This window comes from Acartia tonsa, chromosome 10, assembly GCF_053477335.1.
Source record: "Acartia tonsa isolate MP-2025a chromosome 10, ASM5347733v1, whole genome shotgun sequence".
NCBI lineage: Eukaryota > Metazoa > Arthropoda > Copepoda > Calanoida > Acartiidae > Acartia > Acartia tonsa.
The window spans coordinates 49,036,138-49,043,999 of record NC_137269.1 but is presented as its reverse complement, the minus strand read 5'-3'; positions in this window follow the sequence as shown (position 1 = coordinate 49,043,999).

Sequence of the window (7,862 nt, the reverse complement as noted above, 5' to 3'; positions counted from 1 at the left end):
ACTTTTTTGACAGCCATCAAACAAAATCAAAGGGGGGGGGGGGTGTCACAGGCAACAAAAGAGGTGTATTTTAAGGTATCTAAAAATAGATTTGGCAAAAATGTAACTGAAAGTTGATTTTTTTTCACTGTTGATCAAGTTTTTAAAATCAATTCTTCTTAGCTTTTGTGATAATCATAGCAGAAATAATTTTTTCACCAAAATGTTAGCTATCTATGAAATTGTTAAATCTTGAGAGTAGTTGTAGTTAAGACATACAACATATGTAAATAATACAATCTAAGTATTTAACTTCTAGGAATAATACTAGAAAAATAAACACAAACTTGAATTAAAATCATATGTAAATAAATAAGGATACAGGGATTGATCAATTAAGAAAAATAAAAATATTGCAAAATAAATAACTTTTCTCGAAAGCATATACTTTTTTTTTTAAAAGTAGTAAATTAATCTTAGTTGACATATTGTAATGTGGTAATACGACACCCATACGGACAGGCCCAATACAGAGTTGCTTCGCTGTGACTTATGATAACAAACCCACCGCACTAATCCTATTATATCACTATCCATCTCATGACCGCTGTTAACCCCGCACCCGGCGGTCAAACTAAGCCTGCCTAAATGTGGGGAGGGGACTTGAACATGCAATTATCACGAGTCCATCATGCACTTATATAATCGGGAGGCACTGCCTCCCCTTTTACCACCGCTGCCCCCACAGCCTGTCTACCGTCGGGCGCTAAGCCCTAGCGCCCCACACCCCCTTCAAACCTAACTATTGTCATATTTTGTTGTATATATATAGTAAACATAACTTGTAAATATTATTCAGTTTAAATATATAATTCTGTATGATTGAATCCTGCTTGTTTGTTTGGTAGAATACTTAAAGGCTAGGGCCCGTTGAATCCGAACTCGTTACCCTGTGGGCCGAGTACGCTCGGCTTACCAGAACTTGGTGTCAGCGTGTTTCAATCGAGCCTTACAGAACTAGCCTATTCTACCTCTGATTGGACCCTTTGGCAAGTAAGGGGACAATCAGCCGCCAACTGAGAAGCCAACTGACCCGTGAGACGGCCTTTTTAGGTCGAATTTCCATCATTTGAACGCAATATGTGGGCCTCTGGCCTACGGCAAGCAGATTTAGCCTGCTAAAAGCGCCAGTTAAGACGCTTTGTCCGTGTCGTGTAGGAGTAGCGCTAGGTGCGCAGCCACGGCAACCGGATAATTTAGCTCAGACGGCTACAAAACTGAGTCTAAATTGGCAAGTGTAGCTGGGACAAGCCCCAGGACACCCAGGCCAAACCTACGAGACAGACAGCTGTGTGCTGGTCTCCCTAAGAAGGCAATGTGTGGCTGCGAAGCTTCAGCACACAAGTAAGCCCTACCACTGTGACGGATAGCAGATTTTGAGCCACAGGCACGGCAGGACGGGACATTCCCTGCCGCTGTCTCCCAGGATTCGAACCCGAGGCGCTGTAGGACGGGCCATTCCCTGCCGCCATTTGTCGGGATTCGAACCAGCGGCGCTGTAGGACGGGTCATTCCCTACCGCCGTCACCCCTCTGAACCTTGCAGGACGGACATTCCCTGCTGCCAGTGCTTCCAGAATCACACCTAGAGCTCCTAGTGATAACAACACATCATTGTGTATAAAAAGTCAACCAAGTGATAAAAATAAATATAAAATTGTTGACCAAGTGATAATTAATAAGCTCTAGTGATTCGAAGCTACAGTCTAAGCCACCATGGTAAGCGATACCACCATAGCTGCGGTGCGGCCACCACCAAAGTTTCTGCCAACCCCAGCCGAACGAGAGGCCCCCTTGTCTCAAGGGCAGGACCTCCACTTCCCCTGCCATATCAGGGTGAGGTTTCCTACTCCTGACCCTGCCCAGCATGTACAGGTTGATGCCATGGTTGATTCTGGCAACCGTGTACCAGGGTCTGCTGTAATTTCTGAGCACCTCATGCACGCAATGGGCGTGCAACGCATGTTGATTCCGGACAACACCCAGATCCTGACTGCTAATGAGGAAGGCCAGCCCCTCCAGGTAATTGGAAAATTAAAAGAGTTATATATGGCAGTTTCACACACTCTTATACTCCATCTATACCACGTGACTGTGGTCCGAAATCTCTCCCACCCTCTTAACTTGGGTGGGTATTTTCTCAAGGAGTTCGGAACTAGGCTCTGTTTCGACATGCAACCACCTTGCTTGTGGGCGCGTGGGGAGTTTATCCCACTCCGTGGCGTCCCCATTGACCGGGAGACAGCCGAGAGAGAGCTAAGCTATGAGGGGCCTCTGCCAGGCCCCCTGCCTGAGCAGCCGCGTGTGGTTGAGAAAGGCACACACTGGGTGGACGCTGAGCTCAACGCACACAAGGGCGCTAACCTGCTAGCCATGGGGTTGCCCCCAGTGCCCAAGGTGCCAAGGGAGAGCCTGCCAACAACGTTTCCTGAGATTGCCAGCCCTCCAGAACCAATCTTCTCCTCCGACATTTTTATCAACGGCCAGCCGTGTCCACCTGGCCCCCTCTACCTGGGACCTCCAGCCAGTCCACCAGCCAAGCCCGAGTCCAGACCCGTCAAGTCGCGGTCTGATGTACCCGGAGCCACACTCAACTCTCAGGCCCCAGCCTCTCCCGGCGCCGTGCCCGTCAAGTCGCGGCCGGACGCCCACGGAGCCAAAGCTGGACCCAGCATTTTGGCCTCTCCCAGCACCGAGCCCGTCAAATCGTGGCCGGACGCCCCCGGAGCCAAGCCTGGCTCCGACACGTCAGCCTCTCCAGAAGCCGAGCCCGTCAAGTCGCGGCCGGTGGGTCCCGGAGCCAAGGCTGACCCCTCACCAGCCACGTATAGGCTGAGCGCTGTCACTCCAACTGACGGTCAACCACCCCAGCTCCGCACAGCCAAGCGGGTGGTCCTGCCTGGCCGCGGGGTTATGGCAGTCCCTGTTGAGCTAGTAGGCCATCGCACCAAGGATGCCATTCAACTAGCTGCCCCAGAACAGAGGTTTGGAGAGGACCTTGTTATTCCAGAGGGCCTGTATGCCCACAGGCCTGGCTCTGCCACTGTGTTTAGAGTACTGGTGGTCAATGAGGGGGAGGTGCCCCTCTTGCTGGATGCTGGCCTCCCAGTGGCAGGGGAGCTGGTCAAACCTGACATTCTGGAAGTCTCTGATACGCCTCCCCCGCGTCTCCACTCGGTCCAAGAACCTGCTGAGCCCATAGACATGCAAGAGTTGTGGGAGGCCTTGGAGATGGAAGACAATGAGTTCCTACGCAAGGACCCCTTACTCAAGAAGGAGGTCTGGACTACGTTGTCAGAGTACAGGGACGTCTTCTCCAATTCTACCCCCGGCTGTACAGATGTGGTTGAACTGCAGCTGCGCCTCAAGCCAGGGACCCAGCCGATCCGCCAGAGATTTAGGGATCTGAACCCGCGGCAAGAGGCTGAACTGGAGAAACAACTGGACACTTGGCTGCAGGAAGGAGTCATAGAGCCGTCGGACTCCGCCTGGAGCAGCCCCCTGGTGCCCATCAAGAAGAAGGACGGGAGCACCCGCTGGGCCGTCGACTACAGGGCCCTCAACAAGTGTCTGGAGCTGGACAGCTACCCCCTGCCTAGGATCCAGCAATTGGTGGAACGAGCTGGCGGGCACCGTGTCTACAGTGCTCTAGACGCGGTGGCCGCATACTACACCATCCGTGTGTCTGAGGATAGCCGGCCCTGCACCGCCTTCACCACTCCCAGGGGCTTGTATCAATGGAAAAGGATGCCCTTTGGCCTGGCTACGGCACCGTCTGTCTATTCCAGGTTTATTGCAGGGGTCCTAAACCCACTAGGCACAGCCAACCTCCAGTCATACCTGGACGACGTCCTGACCTTCCACCAGGATACCTGGGCCCACCTGGCCAGGCTCCGAGAGGTCTTGGAAGCCCACCGCAGGGGAGGGATCCGCCTCAAGCCAGCCAAGACCAAGTTGTTCCGGTCCAAGGTGGATTATCTGGGTCACACCCTCAGCCGAGAGGGGATAGCCATGCAAGAGGACTATATTGACCGCATCTTGGACTGGCCAGCCCCTAGCACCCCCAAGGATTTGCTGGCGTTGCTGGGCTTCTTTGGATACTACCGCCTGTTCATCCCAGAGTATGCAGACCTCACATACGAGATGAATCGGCAGAAGACGGCCAAGGCCCTAACCTGGACGCCTGAGATGGAAGCCCAGCTGCTGCAACTCAAGGACAAGTTCCGACAGGCCCCCATCCGAGCGCCGCCCAGGTTTGATTTACCAGCAGTGTTCCAGCTCACCACAGATTTCAGCAGCCGCGCCATCTCTGCCATACTGAGTCAATGCCAGGAGGGCAAGGAGAGGCTGATTGCCGCCGTGGGGCGCAAGACAACCGACCCTGAGACGCGCTACCCGTCCTGGAAGGGAGAGATGGCCGCCATTATCTATGGGATCCGAAAATTCCACGGCATCTTGTCCTACCGCAGCTTCCAGATCAACACTGATTCCTCTGCCCTGCTACAGATGAAATCACTGAACACATCCACAGGGATGGTGGCCCGCTGGCAGGAGGAGCTAACGGCCTTAGACTTTACCGTCTGCCACAGGCCTGGCACCCAGAATACCAACGCCGACGCCCTCAGCCGCCGGGAAGATGCCAACATGCCAACGGCTAGCGCCGAAGAATTAGCAGAGCAGAATATGCTTCAGTTCCAGCCAACGTCCAAGCTCTGTTGCAGCGCTACTATGCAGTTTATGATGCCATCCAGCAGAAGGAGGAGGGAGCCATCAGGAGGAGCGCGGCAGCTTACGAAGGCACGGCCAAGTATGAGGTTGGAGACTTGGTCTGGTACCTGGCCCCTCGCCTGGTGCCAGGAAAGGCAGCCAAGATTACCAAGAGATGGACTGGCCCCTGGAAAGTAGTGAGGAAAGCTACAGAAGTCCATTATGTCATCAAACCTGCCTCTCCAGTAGCCAGGATCTCAGAAGTTACCGCGCATGTAGGCCGACTGCGCAAATACACTGGAGATGTGACTGCCCACCAGATCCCAGAGGACATCCAAGTTGACGTGGACGGCGACGAGGATGCCACCGAGCTGCCAGTTGGAGCGGCGGCGCCCGCAGCTAGCAACCCAGGAGAGTTCCCAGTGCACCAGCCAGCCGCAGCCGCCCCACAGCCTAGCGGCCAAGATCGTGACCCAGTGGAGGAAAACCTGCAGGAGCAACCCAACGAACCACCGCCGCCGCCGCCTGCTCCAGAGCCACTCAGAGATGCCATCTGGAACCCTGACGCAGACATGGAGAACCTGCCAGCCAGCAGCGGACCTGTAGGAGAAGAGCCAGCCACTGCGATGGAAGAAGCCGCCCCAGAAGAAGAAGAAGAAGCCATGTGCCCCCTGCTGATGACAGCCATCCCCATCCGGGTAGGAGCTAGGAGGCCAAGCAACCTGAATCAAGCAGGCGCCCCCATGGAGTTCTATGCGCCCTTTGCCATCACCATTCCACCCTTAGGAACCACCAGAATCTGCCTAGGCCTCCGTGTCCAGTTACCAGCCGAGACAGAACTGATCCTGCAGACGAGGCAAAATTTCCAGCGGCGAGGCCTGGCCGTGGCCAACCCACGCCTAGAAGCCAACCAGGAGCTGACAATGCTGATCACCAACCACAGTCAGACCGAGCAACGAGTGTCCCGAGGAGCCTGTGTAGCCCGAGCTGTCCTTCATCGAGCTGTGCCCCAGGAACTGCCTGTCCGGCGCATGAGCCGGCTGTCGTATCCCCAGGTTCAAGGCCTGGTGTCTCAAGAGCCACGCAACCCTTGAAGGGGAGGTTGTGGTAATACGACACCCATACGGACAGGCCCAATACAGAGTTGCTTCGCTGTGACTTATGATAACAAACCCACCGCACTAATCCTATTATATCACTATCCATCTCATGACCGCTGTTAACCCCGCACCCGGCGGTCAAACTAAGCCTGCCTAAATGTGGGGAGGGGACTTGAACATGCAATTATCACGAGTCCATCATGCACTTATATAATCGGGAGGCACTGCCTCCCCTTTTACCACCGCTGCCCCCACAGCCTGTCTACCGTCGGGCGCTAAGCCCTAGCGCCCCACACCCCCTTCAAACCTAACTATTGTCATATTTTGTTGTATATATATAGTAAACATAACTTGTAAATATTATTCAGTTTAAATATATAATTCTGTATGATTGAATCCTGCTTGTTTGTTTGGTAGAATACTTAAAGGCTAGGGCCCGTTGAATCCGAACTCGTTACCCTGTGGGCCGAGTACGCTCGGCTTACCAGAGTAACACTGAACAATTTGAAACAATAAAGCAATCTTTCTCAATTTTTATTAAGATTATTCTATAATTTAAAATATAAATCCTTAAAATGTAGTATTAGGATGTATGTTAGTCTGTTTTTACCAAAGGGTCTTGATTGATAACCGCTAAACCGATATGATTCTCCTTTACAGTGTAGCTTCTCATAGGTCCTGGGAAGGTGTATAACTAAAACACTACCCTCCCAAGAAAAAGAAAAAAATATATTAAGTGAAGCCACTGTATGACTTACTGGACTTCCAGTAGGGGGTCGTGTACCCCCTACCCTACCCTTACCTCAAGGGCCCCTAGGGGCGTAGCCGCTAGTTGTAAGTAATATATAGGTTAGATCCTAAGTAATAAACATCCTATTACTTTATTTTATCACGATTCTTAACTAAAAATTTCTTTGTCAATTATTAACCCACTCACTGTATCAAAGACAAGAGAATCAGCTTATATTGCCAAATAAAAATGACGTCATACAATACAATTGACTAATAATAGGCCAGTAAAAATGCAAGATTTAAAAATGGTAAAATGAATATTGATCTATTATTGGTGGTTTGTATTGTATTTAAGTCATTTTTTATTAGGTATTATAAGCTGCTTCAAGACAAGACCAAATTGATATCAGTAGATCTTGTTGTTGACTGAATTAAATTTATCTTTTTAAATCTTACAGCTGGTTCTATAGTCAGTCAGACTTTGTAATAGTACAGCAGAATAATAGAATAATACAAATATGAAACAAAAATGTAAATGTAATATTATATGTCTTCAAATAACATTTTTAAAGAGATAAGACAATGACCGATAAATTGATGCACATCCCCAAAACTTTTTTCTCCTGTAAATTAAAAGTAGTGGTTGAAACGTTTGGACACTCAACTTAATGAACCAACCAATAATAAGAAATTTTTTTTTTAAAAACCTTGGGGACTAGTGTTATAAACACCCCAATGTCCACTACCTCCCTGTTATAACCAGAATGGTAATATTTCAAAACAGCTACTTAAACTTTTATCCTTTTAGCAAAGTTCTTCCAAATTATCAAAATCAAGCGGCTCAGCATTTTAAGGCCTCCAGGGGCACTTTAAAAGGGGAAGGTAGTTCGACCCTCACATTTCAATTTTAAATTATTAAAAGGAAAATATATAATGATAAAAAATAATATTCGCTTTTCAACATTATTAAGTAGAAATGTAAGTCCATTTGTTTTTCTATTTTTATAATCTTTAGATTCCTAAAGTCCTAGGGCTTATGTATTATTACAGTACTTTAGCTAACTCGAGAAAGCCACAATTGTATTGTGATTTTATGATAAAATGACGTTTTAGAAAACAATAGAAATCCAACTAGAAATACATGTTTGTAAAATGGATATAGAATACGTAGATATATCAACAGGGGAAGATTTGTCGTCAAATTAGGTTGCTAACATAGACCTTATTTATTGTTCAGTTCTTTCCTCCAGTGGATAGGGTAATAAGGGGGGGATGGGGTGTATCG